Genomic DNA, 18,420 nt, shown 5'->3' on the forward strand with positions numbered 1-18,420 from the left:
TCCCAGAGTGTGAGAGAGCAATATGTAATACCTCAGCTAGGAAAGATGGGAAAGAAAACATTGCTTGTCAATAGACACAGACCAAACTGTTTCTCAGAAATCAGGCAACCTGAAACTCTGCTATAGCAACTCTGAGTCTTCAGAAAAAAAGCTTGCATTAATTTTCATAATTTGAACAGCAAATAAATAGAGAATTTTAAAGGTTTAAGATAAGCAAAGACATTTAAAAATCAACCAAGCCTTGGGATCCAACAGATGCTTAATTGCAATGAGAAAAGGACTGAAATATAAACGTCAAAGTGCATACAGAATACTCCAGTAGTATCTGTAACTACTTAGTGAAAAAACTGAATAGATCAGATCTTCTTTCCAAGTCTTGAGATTTTTTAGTACACAGATGGTCTAGAATTCAGTGGAAACAAAAGTATCACATCATAAGTCAGTTGTTTAACATGCTCTGTGTTTATATAAACTATGAGTAGACACAGCATTACTGTAATACCATAGTTGAGCAATCAGGCACTCGGGGGTCACAAAATGCAGCACAGGTCAAACCACAATCATAATTCTCCTCTTTTCTTGCTTATGCATGAAAATAGGACTCTGGATGTTCCAGTGACTTATGTCAGGGGCCTGAGTGCACCAATAAGGTTTAATGGCCCTGACCAGCCTCACCTGGGGCCTCTCCCCACACCCCTGCCCATGGGACACGAGGCTTCATTTAAGCTCAGCCCTGGGCTTTCAGTCCCTGCCTGAGCCAGGTCTTTGGTGTGCCTGTGCTTGGCCAGCATGCTGCTGGTCAGACCATGAGCTGGGCTCACCTCCCAGCTCCATCCCAGCTCTGCCTGCTGATGCCTGGGCTGCCCCTGATCTGCAGATTGCCTGCCTGCCTTCATGTTGGACCTGCCTGGCCGCTGGGAAATTGCCTGGTATTTGGACTTCTGCTTAATCTTACAACTGCTGCAAGAGTATAGTAATGAAATACTACTGAACTGTACATTAAAACAACTGTCTTTAGGTAAGAAGTCGTTTTCTCAAAACCTTGAAGAATATTTATGGGTGACATTTTGTGTGAGACTTCACAAACCCATTTTTATTGGCCTCCTAACATTTGAAAATCTCTTTTTTTGAATTTGTTTTCAAAAACTTCCAGATTTCAGTTAGTAAAACTAGGATTTCTTTTAGCAGAAAGAAAATTGATTTTTTGGAAGTAGTTTATAAAGTTGTGTCAGAAGTATAGGAGTGTTCCACCTCTGCTATTCTAAGACCAACAGTTCCACAGAAAACATCAAGAAAAGGCTGGAGTAGTTTCAAACTGGCAAAGCATTGTGTGCTTCTAGTCTAAAGTGGTTTTAAAGGCAGGAGGTGAAAAATTCTGGTGCCTTAGAATTTGGTGGCTCCTATTGATTTTGAGGGGACCAATACTTTGCTCTATAGCTAAAACAGAGAGACCACTCTGTCAAATGAAATGTTTCCAGAGGCAGGAAAAAAAAAATAGAAGTTTGGAGATGTCTCCTGTCAAGAATTACAGTGCACCAGAGAAACCTAACTGACAGAAGAGATACTGCTCAAAGGCATTCTCATGGACAAAATATGTGCTTACTTTGCAAAGCCAAGGAAGCTTCGAGTACTCAAGGGGGTGTGTGCATGTGTGGAGATCTTAACCTGCTGTATGTTAGTGAGGGATGGTTAGAAAGCAACAATCAGTGGCTTTGGCACTGGAAAAACTCAGGTCAGTGCCTCAGCAGTCTCTAGTCTGTTAAAGTGCATTTGACGTTTTCAAGACGAAATTGCAAAGACTTTTTCAGAGTTGGAAAAATTTGAAGTCAGAAGAGGATGGGGGGGAAGCATCAGAGGGGGGGAAAAATTGTCTTTTGAAGTTTTATATGTAAAGAAAGACCTGGATTTGTGCCTTTAAAGCAAACCTTCCTGACGTTACACATCCAAAAAAACTCCCTGTGGCCAAAAGCCACATGGCATACACTTATCTTTGAGAGGAAGGGGGAGGGAGAACAGTTCACAAGCAGGAAATGGCTTCCAGGTGTCTCCCTCCTCCAGTGCACAACTTGATCACTACAAACCACTGATGCCAGGTTTAGTAGTCCCAGCTGTCTTGCTGCTTCTTGGGGATTTGGACTATTCATGCATTATCACAGCCCTTCTCCTGGTGACAAAGCATAACCCTGGCTCTGGAGCTGTGCTTGAGCAGCTTACAGGCTGTGGGTGATTGCAAAAGCTACAGGTAGGCCTTCTCCATCAGGTCTGAGCATGTGGAACTCAGCAGGGTACATATACACAGGCCTCAGTCTGTGTGTGCACTCAGCCCCAAGTGCACAGAAATTCAAACCACATCTGTTTCTGGAGCTGGACAACAAAATCAGCTCCTCTGCTTCTTAGTGTGCTGTGGAAGGAAGTAACTGAATGTGGCACCCTCTTTCCATCCCTGTGCTCTGTACAGCTGGGGAAGAGGGTGAAAAGATAAGTTGCATTTATTCTACTTCAGTGTTGGTTTGGGGTTCTTTTCCCCTCTCTTCTTTCAGCAGCAGAAACACTTCCTTATTGGGGATTATTCTTTCATTATATAAATATGGTAGGAAGAGCTTTACAAAGCCTCGTTCTACCTTGTAAGTTAAGAACATAAGAAAAAAATCAATTAGCTCGTTTATCTGACACAGAAAGGAAAGTTAGTTTAAGTAGTAGTGTTTAAACATTCTTTTGGCCTTTTCCTCATGCAGAAGTTTGAACTTGTAGCATTAAGATGACAGAAAAGTGCTGCCATCCATTCTATTATATTATTTACATCAGTAAGAGACCATGTCACGGTGCAGTAGAGCAGCATCCTTTTATTTGGCAACGAAGCTGTATTCCAAGCTGGATAATTTTACTGTTTTCTGGTTAACCAGAATAAATCTAATATTCAGCAGGGAATGTGACATCTTGAGAGGGAAAAGAAACAATAAAAAAAAGTAATGCTAATTTTACTTTGATTAAATATATGGTGCCACAAAACACCAATCATTTCCTTGGCTACAGAAGCAATGAATATTTGCATTCTCAATGCTGATGAAAGCTTCTCCCCTGCTGCCCTAGGAGATACTGTTTTCACTGTGTTCTCTGGAGGACCATTTTGAACAAAACTCTCGAAGTCTGCATTCAATTATAAAATTTTTAGTGACTATTTTCTGTTTAAAGATGAATGAAAGTACAGCAAGTGGTTCCTTAGTCTGGGAAAGGCTGTACATAATGGCAATTTTCTCAGGATACAATAGCAGTTTCCCTGTGCCAATGGATGAACAGATTAGTGAGAAGTTTAACAGAGTAAATGTTTTAGCAGAAAGCAGTCTGAGCTGCAGGAATTAGCACTGTATTTTCATGGCAATGCAGAAGGTGAGATCGATGACATGACACCAGACAGCACCAGTCACACTCAGACTGTGTCTGTAAGTTGGACAATGGCAATTGCTACAAGCCTGTATTGTGGATTTTGAAACAATCCTTTAATGTGACATATTAGGTTGCATTATATCAGGCATGTACGGAGCCAAGCAACCACTTCCTCTCCTGTCTTTGTTTTCTGACAGTAACAAACACCGTGATGATACAATGCTCCTACACCATGGTGTGCTGAGACTGCCAGCAACATTCAGTTAATGATTTCATGAAGCTCTTCCACACTGCAGTAGGGTTATGCTCCTTTTTTTCGTTGTTCCACTTAAGTTTTTAATATTGTAACTTTTAAACTTTATTTCTCAGTGTGTGAGAAACCCTAAAAAGCTTTAAGCTGTAATCCACAAATTCTATTGTCAAAACAGGAAAACTCTATGACTTTGTGTATCTGAAGTTTTATTACCTATTTTTTGCCTAACTGCCCAGTTTCTTCCCAGATCTGACTGTTTCAAAATTAAGCATCCTAGTCCTGCACCAGATGTCCAGATGCTCCAAGGGAGAGCAGGGTTGTTTTTCAATTGGCTCACTGTCTGTTAATGAGGCTGGGGACTTGTGACCTCAGTGATTGTGGCTGATAAATGGTAGGATGTACCCACAGACACTCACAGCAGAGCTGCAAACACAAAGGAGTTGTGGGTAATCTCCAGCCTCTCCTAGGGCAAGGCAATCTTGTGGGCAAACACTTAAGCAGAAAGCTAATGCTTAGTAGTATGTGATTTTTAGACTGCCAGAGCACAAGCCTGTCAACATTTATTTCCAAGTTCTCTGATCCTTTTTATTAGTTTCCTGTCTTGCTTTCATCTTAACCAAGTCACAGAAAGGTTTGATTTTCTTTTGTGAACAAATATTCCATTTTTTTTCCTTTGAATCTGTTTGCATTTCTCAAGGATCTGAACAGGTTAAAAATGTTGTTTGTGCTGCTGAAAGTAAAGCATGCTCTTAAACAAAAAGTTATGTAACTTTTGCAAAATAATATCACATGCTAGACCATTATGCTAGAATCTGATCAGATAAGTAAGCTTTGCCTTCATTAAGGGCTTTAATCTTGACTATACTCAGGGCAGCCTCTAAACAACAACTTTAGAGTTTTCCTCCAAAGAATCTTTCATGCTCTGGTCTGGAATTTTTCAAATAACTAACACTATGTTTTGAGAAATCAAAAGCAATATTTTTTCCCCTTCATTTTTAAAAGTAATAGGGTGATGACAGAAAAACTTCCCCTTGGCTATAAACTGGGTGTTAAAAATACCCAAAAGCTAAATCCTACTCTGGGTTGTTTTTTGGTTTTGTTTGGATTTTTTTTTTATATTTTATTTTATTTTAATTTCTTTCTCCAAGATCTCTTTTCTGGAGATGCATTTGAGCCTTAGATCTCTTTGCTTGCATTGCTACAGAACTGATGAAAGTCTGAGATCTCAATCAAAGGCTTAACAAAACAATAATCCTCTATTGCCCTAATTCTTCTCAGAAACATCTCTCTCTGACAAGAACAGTCCCTAAGCTTTTACATCTTTTTTCTGCTTAAAATTACTTTCCTAATTAGATGGAATTGTTTCCTTCCCAAGTCTTTGTGCCTGAAGAACACTGTATTTATGGGAAAGATCTCTCAGACTCTTTAGCTCTCCAACACTATGACAGTGATTGCACTCAACATCCTTCAAAAATTCCAACTTCCTTTTTAAATAAACAGAAGAATTCAGTAACATTCCTCACAATCAGCCCCATTTCATTTGAAGCAAAAATCAGAAATAGCAGGAATAATCATGAATTAAATACATTTCATGCATGGTGTAATCACTGACTCTCAATCTCAACATTACAATTTAAAATTAATTCTCTTTCCTGGGTATATTTACTTTTTAGACTTCCATACTAATCCTGAGTAAGTTTTAGACACCATATTTAACAGGTATTTGTATCAGAATGTGTGAATGCAGTATAAGTAGAACCAGTTAAGTATTAGACATTGAGTGGGCAATGTAAAACAGATTTTCATACCAGAGGATTTCTTTAATTTTTGGTTTTTTTTCTGTCCAACTAAATTGCACACAAGCTCAGCTACCTGACTAGGTTACAGTCAATAAATGCACCTGCCAGCAAATGTTAGTGTGCTAACTGCTGACATGTGCTATGCCCAGGGAAGAAGTTCCTGACAAGCTGTAGCAAGACTTGGGAAGGTCGTGAAGAACCTATTAAAGCAGATGAATTTGGGTACCACTGCAAACAAACTAATTCATAGTGAATGAGATGGCTCTATTAACTACTTGGTTTGGAAGGGCATTGGGATGAACTTTCTCAGTGCCTTTGTGAGGCAGTATCGAAGGCAGTATGGATGTGAGGGTGAGGATGGTCATGGCTCCTGTCACTGAGGTTGTTTAAGCATGTGGCCAGTAGGCAGGGCTGCACCCAATTTGATACTCTCTCTTCAGAAGTGAACAGAAATAGCTGTTCCAATAGCTGAATGTCTCCTTCTATGCCTGTAAATGGCATTGTTTAAATCTGAGAGGAGTGCTGAAGCTGGAGTAACGATCTGACTTGCACTTAGCAGTAGCCCAGCTCAGAGAGGCCACCACTAACATGTGGTGAGGTCTTAAATTCATCTCTGTTGGATACTGAAGTCTGGGAATGGACCATTTTTCCTCCTTCAAATTCACTTCTCAGAAAGGACACTGCAATCACAGGAAAAAGTCCAGACACAGAGAGTGATTAAAAACAATTTGAAGAGACTTTAATAGGCTAGGTTTGGGAAAACTTGTGCTAACGACCTGAGGCTGCAAATAACTAAGATCATGAGGTTACATGGAGCAATGAATATCACTACAAATGTTTCCAGTGCTGTCCTACTGAATAAGGAGACAGCATACAACAAAAAAGATCAGATACTAAAATACTGTCTGAGAAACATCTCTTTCCCTCAGCTAGGTAACTAAATGCAACAGGATATTAATCTAATGGGATTAAAAACATGACTGCATAGTTGAATGAATTACAATATCATGTTCTTATGTTCACTAGGCCAAGTAACTTTATTTTCCAGAAAAATACTTGGTTGTTAGTTGGTAATAGAAAGCAAGTTGCTACATACTTTGGGTATACATAATCTTTTAAATTTAAAAATAGACAGATGTTCTAGAAAATAATTTTTTATTCTGAAGGTACTCTCTTACTTTTAACAGTGAATTAGTCCTAAAATCACCTCTGAAAATCATTGAAAGCATGGATTTACACCTTAGAATTCAAAGTTCTGTTTCTATGGCAGATGCTACTTACACCCTCCTTTTGACATCAGAGGAGGAACATGGAAGAGGATGCTTTTGTTTGCACTGTTATTGCTCACAGTTCTAGGAGGGAATTGTATTTCCCACTGAAGTTTGGTGGATGTATCATGAATGATGAACATGGGCACCTGTGCTCTAAGGAAATCTTCAAAATGAAGATTTACCCTCGTGACTTGTACAGTTTCACAGATGTGCAGCTGGAATAGAAGAGAGAGTAGAGGAAGGATTTGTCTTTCTCACAGTGAGTCTGCTTGGGGCCAAAAGCTGGCAGATTGGGAAAAGAAACTCGTGCATCTGGACAAGACATATCAGAACAGAGAAGTGCTGAACTGACTCGAAAACAAGCACAAAAATCTGTGAAACAGATCTGATCCTTTGAAGAGCCAGTGTAGAGCAGTAGAAATGACAGAGCAGAGGGGCCACGCCGACAACTCTGAAGTGCAAACTGACTGCACCATCAGCAGCCAGGGCAATGGGGAAACTCTCTGCATTGACAACAAATAAGCCGAGCGGGCAAAATACACTCAGCTGCTTCACAGGTCCACATGAGAACTTGGAGGAAGCTGAGACAGAGCAGAGCCAGCTGGCTGTTCCTGGGGTGGGCCTGCTGCCAGGCAGCTGCGACAGGGGGAGCCAGACTCGGTAGCCACCCCGTGATGACCTGGGCTACCCTGGGATTGACTGATATTCTTTACTAGGGAGGGAGAAGTTGAATACACTTTGTGAAAATGGCCATAGATTTTGTTAATCTTTATTTAAAGATATCTATACAGCCCGTGTTCCACAGTCTGTTGTTTGTATTACAAAGTAATCAAGAGCAGAAGAACCTCTGAGTACAAGCACTAGAAAAAGCTTAATTCATTCTTCCCTCAGAGGGAAGTTGGAAATGAAACTCTAAGCAAGAGCTTTGAGACATGGTTATCTTGCCAAAAAGAATCATAGATAGATGTTGAGACTGATCCTCTTTGCTGCCAATTTAGAAGTTTAGGTTTTGAGCCTCTGCTGTGAATTTTTTTTTTTCAAATTTTCTAATGTGATAGATTGATTGTTTATTTTCTAAACATTTAATGCTTCCATTAACTCTCTAGCTTCACATATGGAAAAGTGTATGGCTGGATCTGGCTGGTCAGAATTTAGACTCATTTCAAAGACAGGCTAGCACTGATCACAAAAGAAGGCTGTCAGAGCCACTGCACAAGAACAGGTCAGCACATTCCCAAAATGAGATATTTGTCTTTCTTCAAAGATTAGGGGTATCTCTTCGGTGAAGTGTCAGAAGACACATAAGGGCAAACATTGCCAGCTGCCCCTGCTAGTGCAACAAAACTAAACAAATATTTTCACTGTACCTAAGAAAAGAAACATCACTGACACCCACTACCACTCTCCTGTTTCGTTATGGGGTATTAAAAAATAGGCCAGCACAATATATATATATATATATTAGGATGCCATCTCCTCACCTTCATGGGTTTCAGGAAGGAAAAGATGAGTGTTTCCACATATTGTTTTTTCACTCCAGACAAAAAAGAATGAAAATAATTTTCAGTACCCAGAGTGTCTGCACCTGGGGCCTAAATGAAGGGAAGTAGGTAAATAGTTCCAAGTAATTAATGTAATGGTTCAGAGGGGCCACAGAAGGAAAGGGGAGTTTCTCCAGTTTAAATGTTTGCATTCATGCTTTGCCTAAAGCAAAACAAGCTATCTGTCTTCTGGTTTGCATCTTCCCAATGAAAGCTTCCATTTGTCTTATTGTCATTCCAACATGTGCATCCTTCACAGCTTTCACTGTTTGAAACATCCAAGTATTGTACAATACTTTTTTTTTCCCTGAGCTTTTAAGGTTTTCTAGAACTGTAGAATGTGTTGTCAAAAGTGAACCAGTAAAGGCAGACTTGACTTAGAATGGGTTGGGTAACTTTTGTAAGTGGCTGCAGGTTAGAGGGTTTGGTACTGTGATGCTTTGCTGTGTAGCTGAGTCTCCAGCCCAGAATGAAAAGCATTCACTGCCTCTTTCCACGCTTCAGGGAAAGAGGATCCACCACAGAAATGACCCAAGCTGATAAATTACATCCAGACTGGCCATTCTAAAGAAAAGATGATGGTCTTGAGCTCCATCTGTTTCTGACATTCTGGTCCTTTAATGTGAGCTGCAGAGGTGTGAAAAACTACAAAATAAATTTCTAAACTTTCTTCCAGAGTTAGAAATTTATGCCAACTTTTTCTTAGAAAATGGGAGGAAAAGTACTGTCTGTTTTATCTAATAGCTCAGTGAATAGAGGATCAGTGATCAGAGGAAGTCTGTGTTCAAGTCTTGACTGTGTATAAGATTTGCATTTTTAACTTCCCTTTTTAAGAACCTCAGTGTAAGAGATGTTCAGGGAAAACACTTCTAGTTTCTCCTAGGGAAGTGAAAATACTGCCCACCAGAAATACTGTGATAGAAAGAATGGAGTATGACTATTTATTTTAATAGCTTATATACTTCACAAGGTCAGTGGAGGCCTAGGTTTTGTTTGGTCAAGTCACTACTTAGTACTAAATCCTGAGGAAGGAAAGCCCTGTGAGACAAATCCTTGTCTTTTGCATATCATTGCATTCCCCTATTACAAGAATCACAACAGAAGTGTTTTCTACCATCAGGCCTCAGGCAGTAACATTTCTTCTGTTGAATAAGCCTTGCCTGATATGTGGGGATAGTTCATTTTGCTAGCTCTCACAAAGACAGAGTTTCATGTGACTATTCACATGGCAAGCCTGCAGTCAGTCATAGGTAACCCAAAGTCCCCTTTGTATGACCTAATACACAAACATGTCAAGGGACATGCCCTAACCTGCAAGTTCTACTGATGAATTTGATGTGGAAGCTGGAGATTGGAACAGGACAAGTTCATCTCATTAGAAGCCAGCAAACAATTGTTAAGCTTGGTCTGTTCTTAAAAGGTTTCCTAATGTAGTAATCTTGGCAAAGTCTCCCTAAAATAGATGCTGCTGAAGTTGGCCAGAAAAGCTCACAGGGTTTCCCCAAGCAAACAAGCTGCACTGACTTCTATGCACTCATTTGGGCCCACAGCAGAGCTGTTGTACAAGTGAAGCAGAGAATCACAGCCTTTGTGACACCCTGAATCTCCAATGAGTGATCACTGGGGAAAGTCTGATTTTCTGAGTTCACATCTACAAGCACCTTCCCAGGGTAAGTACATAAATCCAGTATGAGAAGCAGAGGAATTGTTGTCAAGAAAAGTTTGGATTGGGACCTTTACTATGAGACCCCTGCTCTGTCAGTCCTGGATGGGATGGGCTGTGACCTCTGACTGACATGACTGTAAAAAATGACTACAACAGCAAAACTACACTTTTTCTTGAATAGGTTGTAGTGTAGTCATGGTAAAGACTTTTCTTGATAGTCATGACAGTCAGAGATCACAGCAAATCCCATCCAGGACTGACAGAGCAGGGGTCTCATAGTAAAGGTCCTGACCTCAGAAATGTTAGCTCTCCTTACACTGCTTTAAAATGGGCTCATTGCAATTCTGATTATTAAAACAAAATTCTTCTTTCTGAGGTTAATAGACTCTGCTCTCTCTGGAAAGAAGCAACATTTCTGAAGCATACAGAATTGTTTCTTGGCTGCACTGAGGGGAACATAAAATTTTATATTTTAAACAAATATTGTATTGTTGAGGGAAAAGCATAGCAGGATAAATTTTGATTTAATCTATTGTATCCAGGGTTTTTTTCACCCTTCTAATTCAGTTAAAGAAGTATAAAAAACCAGATAGCTTGGGAATATGGTGAAGCAATCAAAAAAACTACAGACAAACCAAAGTAAAATACAGTTAAATCCTTCCCAACAGAATTCCAGCACAATGTGGGAGCATCAACTTCATGTAACTAAAGAATTTTTTTGAATACTTAAATGGCTTCTTTGGAACAATAAGCTCTTATCCAACTCTCAACGGCCTTGCAACTAAAAATATACCCTATTTAGTATTTCTTTCAACTTGTTTTAGAGCACATCAATAGTTTTCTCAGAAGATACTATCATTGTTTAGCAGAAACATACTTGCAAAAATAAACTAAATCCAGAAAAGTTTCCAGGGATGTTTTTGGATGCGAATGTGGATAGTGACTCTTGCCCACATCAAAAATAAACCACACGAGCTGTACAATGTTCTTTGCTAAATATAAACATCCTAACATTGATAAGCTTTACAGAAAAAGAAACCTTTGATTGCCATACATTATTACCATCACCAGTATTTTAAGAGCACCCTCTACAGTCACAAGACACTAACCAAGAAAAGCTTTTCTTCCTAAAGAAAGCAGCATTAACTGAAATACCTTAAATGTTCTGAGCTGACTCATAATTAGGCTGGAAGCTTCTTCTCTTAAAACTATGGATGGTTGTGGGATCTGAAGTGGAAACCCATACAAGACACTGTTTATTTTCAAAGAAAAGCAAGGAACAAACCATGGTAAAGGCCAGGATGAACCAGTTTCCCTGAGTTCATCTGATTTGTTTGTTGATGGTTTTAGATTCCCAAGTATCTTTTGTAAGAGTTGTGAAAAACTTAGAGTTGTGAAGTACTTAGTTCACAAGTGGAACTCAAAAATTTAAAAACCCTTAATTTCCACTGAAGTGCTTCTTACACACGTGTACATTCCAGTCTGCAAACAGCAAAACGTCTTGCTTGATTTTGGGGGTTTGGTTAAAATTTCCCATAAAGCACACAAGAATTCCTTCCTGGAGCTTCAAAGTGAGGAGAGACCTTCACACACTACTTCTTTTCAGCAACCTCTCAACTTCATGCAGCCCCTTTCTATTGACCCCTGACATGATGCATCTGACACTGTGGGAGAATAATTTGTTGTTATTGCAGAGTAACTTCTTTTTTAATAGGCTAAAAGTTTTTCTTCTGTTGCTTATTTATTTTTTTAAGTATACAATGGATATACTTTTTCAGATAGAAGAGAGTTGACTTTATTTTGCTATGGTTTACACCCTGCAAATGAGTAAAAAAGTTCCATATCTGTTTGCTACCATTTCTTTTCCCCCCGAAAAAGAAAAAGCAAAGGATTTCCAGGTAACTCATTCATTTTCCATCCCTCTTCCTGGGATGTTCAGCCCTGAATAATTTTCCATGTTCAATTAATGAATAACTGTTTGTCATATTGAAATGAATAGGCTTGAAGAAGGTATTTTAAGTTAAGCACATGCTTAAGCAGCTTTCTGCATCAGTCCTGACCAAACAAACCTATGAAGGCTGGAAATTCCAATCCCATAAAACCTGTCCTTCTTAACTTGTCTCTCTGGGTCTTGTCTAGACTTGCAAAGATACAGTTATTTTGTTAAGTCTTCAGTTCATCAGTAGTTAAGATACTGCAGGTGAATCAGGAGTGATGCTTTATCTTTAAAGGTGAAGGTTCAACACCTTTAAGTTGAATCCTAAAGTTTCCTATATTCTTATATAATATTCTTAACATTACTGAAATGTTTAGATCTCTTCGAAAATATTGCTTCACAAAACGATTTAAATAGGACTACTTCGCCTGGCTAAAAAAAGTGTCTGGAAATAAAAACAAATGTAAAAATATTAAAGATAATCCTTTTTTCCTGGTCTTTACTTTCAAGCTATTACCCAGATGTTTGTCAGAGGACCAAACTGTTAAAATTACTGTAGCCACCAAGTGGTGCTATTGCACCACAGCATAAAAGTGGCCACACGCTCAAATTCATTCCAGAGAGAGGGTTTGAATCGGGTACTGCTTTAGACTTCCACAAATATTTCTTTTTTTTTTGACCAAAGTAGAAAAACCCCCAAAACATTAATAAATAAGAGATCCATGTATGCCTGTAAGAAAAAAAAGTTAATTTTTACATGGGATTGTGATGATTTTATCTCTGTTCCAGAAGTTTATGCTTGGGTTTAGACCCAGGTAATTCAACATTTCACCTCTCCAGTGAAATAATTTTATTTCAGTGGGAATCAGGAGCCTAAATTCCTTCCTGGCAATCGGCCTTAGTTCTCAGCAAAGACACACATGTTTTTAAGGGAACTGAATATAAGATGCAATACCTGCAAATCCTCACGTGACAGAAAGGATTAATTGATACAGTAAACTAAATAAAAATTTGTCCTGCTATACTTTTAATCAACAGTAGATTTTAAAACATGAAAAATAACAATTTTGGTCTTATGCGCTGTCTTCCTTGATACACTGGGTATGTGTTAAATTGCCTGCATACCCTAAACCAAGATTATGTTTAATATACAGTATAAACAAAAGAAAGCTAATTAAATAAAGGTAAACCAAGATTTTAAATTAATATTTCTGAGAGATACAGAATATATTCTGCCTTCAGGACTCTTGGATGCCAATCTTAAGAATGTAGACCTTAATTTTCCAAATACTTATGTGTTAGGTTAAACTTTAAATATATCAATAACATGTACATTTGCTTACTGTTACACATGGATGTTATTTCAGGATAAGAGACAGGATTATTAAATTACTCAGAAAATCTCTGTATTATCTTGCCCTGATACATGGTTTTGGTTTCAACACAGCATTTTCTGTACTATTTTTGTGATTAAAAAGATTAGAAAGCATTGTTTGGTATAGATCTATATGTGCCTGGAGCTCTACAATGTTCTAATACTGAGGGCATTATTAAAAATTAGAAAAAAGTAGTAGTTCTTAAGAGCTATGTGCATAAAGAACATAGAAGCCATTTCATTTACTACATTACTATTTCTGTGATAAATGACTGAGTTTAAATCTGCAATGACTGCAACAATGCACCCTTTAATCTTTCTTCAAATAAATACATTGACAATGCCAACAAATCACTAACTTTATGTTTTTGTGGAAATAGAGGCTCAGACTATGCTACCCTTAAAACATCAGTTTGTTCCTGCAGACAGGGCACAGCCAAATCCCAGGAGAATGGACTTCCCAAGGAGAGCCACATGGACCACAGCAGAGCAGGTAACAGCTACAATGGGACCTGGAAGTTTAATGTAGATGCACTTGGTAGTACCTGGGATTCCTGCAGGCTCTTCTTGGAAAAAACCTCCTTTTGTCACTGCTAAGATTACTTGAATAAGACTAGTGGGAGCAAGACTGTGTCATTAAGGTGAGGGAAGAAATGTGGATACAGTCAAAAGTTGTCCAAGAAGAAGAATGGGAGCTCAGAAAGCCTTGCCATGGTTAGTTATAGAACAGTGTCCAAATCCTTTAACTAAAGTTCATATCAAGATTAATTATTCAATTAATTACTAGACAACATATTATTTGTTAAATGAATATTGAAACTATCATATTATTTGTGATCAAACTTTGTGTTGTGTACATTTTCCCCTCAACAGCTGGTAAAGTCAGTGGTACCTTCTCTTCATCTCACTTTGCACCTTTGAATATTGTATCTTACTCTTGATTTCTACAAAAGTAAGGTTAATAATCGTACCATCACATTCAGCAGGAGGAGTATCTGTAAACTTGAGCTCACTAAAATGAATTTAAATTCTATAGAAGTTTCAATTTAAATCTTCATCTCCTAACTCTTTCCTTATCATGCATTAGCTAGTATAAAGTAAACTCCAGGTATTTGCCACTGTTGAAGAAAATCTGAATCTCTTGGTTTACAATTCAGCCTGTCCCTTTATACATTTTATTTGCCATGCCTTACTCTCCTGCCATGTCAATATGTTCTGGAATATATGGCTAGGCCTGATGGGGGGGATTATTCAGGCTGGTTTAGAGCACGTTGTGTGCTTGGGTTAGAGACAGAGGGAACCCCGTGCCCTGGGGTCTGTCACCAGTACCCAGGGTTTGACAGCTGTTCATGGGACAAGAGAGAAATGGGAGAAGGGTAAAAGAAAAGAAAGAAAGAGGGAGGGAGGAAGAGACAGGAGAGGAAGAGAGAGAAAAACCACTGTGAAAAGATGGGGAAAAATACAAGCAAGGTGGAAAATGAAGGGCCTCCTTTTTTGGTTAGTTGTCTTTTGAGGAACAACCAGTGTTTAGACATTAAAAAGCATCTGATAGAGTGTACAATTACATTTCTTCAAATACCCCATATCCTTCTCTAAAAGTAAATTTTTACCACAGTAAATTTAATATTTAAAATAGAACTGTTCCTTGGTGTTCTGTGATAGCCAAAGTGGTCTGGTTTTTACAAAAGGGTACTTTCCCATGCTCATATAACTCTAAAGTGCTTTACATTTATTAAAATGGTTGCGATACAGATCCAATTTTACAGATATAATTTTAGAATCAACTCTGTAAATATTCTGCTTAAGATAAAATGTTTTAAGAAACAAGTCAGTAAAAATAACAGTAGAGATGAGAAAGAAAACCTGAATTTGAAGGTTGCTTCTTGAAAGAAGAAATAGATAAAAATGTCTGTTCAACAGCTTACTGAATACAGTAATAACAGGGATAACCATTATTTCTTAAGCAAGAGACATCTATAATCTTTTATAATAAAGAAAATTTGCAACATGTATTGTAAAACATGAGTCAGAAGCAGTGTTTCAATGAAATTATATACCTTGAGAAAGACTTTTTTTTCCCCTACTTTCCACTGTGATTATTGGATTAGATCCTTTCCTGAAAGGAAATCAGGGCCTATAATAAAGTGTCAAAATTCAATTTAACGTGTAGTGGAATAGCAGAGAGAGAGAGAGATGCATCTTGCTAGGAGCCAAGCACTGCACTAAGAGGCCAAGCTTTCACCACAGGCTAACTCAGTGCAAGGGGAGAGCTGAATTTAGGAGTGCTGTTCAGTTCCCGAGGTGTGCTGGAGCAGCTGGAATTAATCTACAGCACAAACTGCTGGGCATTCCTGTTTGGTTTTGCTTTAGCTGCAAACTCCATTTTGTATTGTCTTTCCCAACTGCCTGATAATACACTGCCTGGACAGAGAAACATTAATCACAGTGTCGAGCCAGTCTTGGAAACAAGGACCAAAACCTTAATTTACAGGCGAGGAAAAGAAAAATAAGTGGATGAGGGGTGGGAGAGGAAATGCAGCCTGCACTGAGATGATATTCTGTGTATGACCTAACTCTGTCCTCAGTGCAATTTTAGCTTATTGCTGGGTTTGTATACATTCCTGCAAAAATTCTTACCTCACTGGATAACCTTGTACTTTTGCAGTATTCCAGCTGGACTGTGGCTCTTAGGGAACAGTCCTCCTGTTTGTAGCATTAGTACATCAAGGACTTGTAAAACTCAGGTTCAGAACATGCCAAGGATCTGTAAGAAACGGTTTGACAAAATGTTTGATTTAAGCTACAGTTTTAATGAAAAATTAAATGTCCAAAGGCTCAAAGTAAACTTTCCTCTATCCAAGTGTAGGATAGAGCTTTGAGTCAAAATCCAGTCAAAATTCTCCTTTCCAGTCTCAGATGCTCACAGCCAATACAAGAGTTTTAGCAATTGTGCTGGTCCCACTTTTTTCCCTTCCCTCCCCCTTTAATAAAAAACAAAAAGTAAATGAAAGTTAAAAAAAAAAGAAAGAAAAATGCCTTGGCTTAATTACCATATGAAACATTTTTTTCTGAAACTCAATACCAAACAAAAGAACAGTTTTCTGAGCAATTTAATGCTGAGCATACCAGATAGCAACTGAATTGTCTCTTGAGCTGTTATCTGAGAGGTACATCATGAAAAAAAATAATTATAGGCTATATAATAATTACCAGTAGTCATCATAGCCTGGTTGTTTTAGCAAGAATTGAATCTTATTTTTTTTCTGGTTTGTTTCTAAATGCAATGGAAATGTATTACTCTACAGCATCACTTATTAACACTGTTTTAATTAACCTCTAACAATAACCTAAAAATTACAGGTGTATACACCTCTTTAATGAAGCATTTTGTTTTCTATTTAGTGCAATTCCTTCACACATTACAAAACTACAATATGAGGCTGAACAAAGTGTCAGCATGTTTCTTAACACTTTAATTGGAATAAAATACAGTCATATATACAAATGTCTGTGAGTTCAACTGAAACTTTGCCACATAACTCACGTAGTAACTGAGGAAAAAAAAGTTTAATTACTTTATTTTCCATTCATTGTTTCCCAGTTTTATCACTTGGGGGGGGTATGACCTTCATGTGCTTTTTGAAAACTACAGTGAAAGGAGCTAAGCAAACTTTCACTTAAACATTACACGTTTTTACTTAACTTACATCTTTTACTTAAACAGCTCCAAGACTAGTTATGGACTGCTTATGTGAAAAAATGCATATGAAAAGCAAATGTTAAATGTCAAAGTATGTAAAAAATCAAGATGGCAGCACAAGTTTGGGCTGTTCTGTCTCATGAATGTTTTTTTGACAAGACAAGTCATTACCAAGGGCCAGAAAAATCCACACATCTATGACTTTCCTCCCAACAACTATTTTGAGGGAGAATCAACTTAATACATTACATAGAGGTGCATGTTTCCACAACAGAAGTCTTTATAGACCCTGTCACACCTAATACTTCCCTCCTGTTAGCAAACATATGCCGTATGTCTGCAAACAACTCACTGGTTTCCTCTCTAGAACTGTTTATAATTTGTCCAATTCCCACAGTTTAGAGTTCTTTCTACTGATTAACCATCAGTATAGTATTTTATCACAAGCAATTGCTGTCAGGCACTCTTCTCTGTCTCTTTTGACTGTTTCTTGCAGCAGTCAATAGATCCTTATGAAATACTGACTTGGAATACTACTGAAATACATGTCCTTAAAATTCTTAGAATGCACTTAGTTTTCTGATGTATTTTTTCCCAGCACAGAACCCAAAACTGGATACAGTGCCCCAGCAGTGTTAATATTGATGTTTTATTTGGAACAGCTCCTTATCTAGTTGGACCTCTTCTGTTTATACATTCTAACTAAGACAGGGGCATTCTTTACAGAATATCTATAAAATTATATACAATTCCATATATATACATGCACAGACGTGTTTGCTAATTGGGCTTGTTTTGACAGGCATGTAGCAGGTAGCAGAGCAGCTCTGACAGAAATTTGAGCAGTGACCTCCAGCGCTACCGGTTTTGAAAAGAGGATGTTTGCCTATCCCTACTCCTTGTATAGAACATCTCTGATATGGCTTTCATGGCTCATATACTAAATTCTTCCTTCTCATGTTCACTGCATTTTTCTGTTGTAGATAGGGATCTATCATATTTTGTTGTGTTTGTTTCCCTGTAACCTTTTTTCTGACAGTGCCCTTTGGTTTATGTGGTTCAGAGCTTGAAAACAGATTTCTGAGCATGGAAAACAATTATATGAGGCCCAATTCTTGTGACTTGGTTGTAGACACTGTATTTTTTTTTTATAACACTTGTAAACCACAAGTCCTTAGCACCTTCCTTTCCTTCTCTCATGGATCAGGGGAGAGAGACGCTGCAGTACGGCAGCACTTCAGTTCTCACTACACGTGTAGAATATTTTGGAATCACCTTGTGATATTTCCAGTCTAGCTGAAGACACTGTGGAAATCACCCAGAGTGCCGAAGGCAGCCTAGGTGTGCCCAGGGGTGCCCGCGACGCCGCTCTGGGAGCACTGCCCCGTTCGCTCCAGCCGGGCTCCCTCAGCGCTTCCCTCACCTTCACCTCCTCCTCCTCCTCCTCCTCACGGCCAGCGCCGCGCCCGCCCTGCCCCGTCCCTGTGCTGCCTCA

This window comes from Manacus vitellinus, unplaced genomic scaffold (assembly GCF_001715985.3).
Source record: "Manacus vitellinus isolate BGI_N305 unplaced genomic scaffold, ASM171598v3 scaffold_16_pilon, whole genome shotgun sequence".
NCBI lineage: Eukaryota > Metazoa > Chordata > Aves > Passeriformes > Pipridae > Manacus > Manacus vitellinus.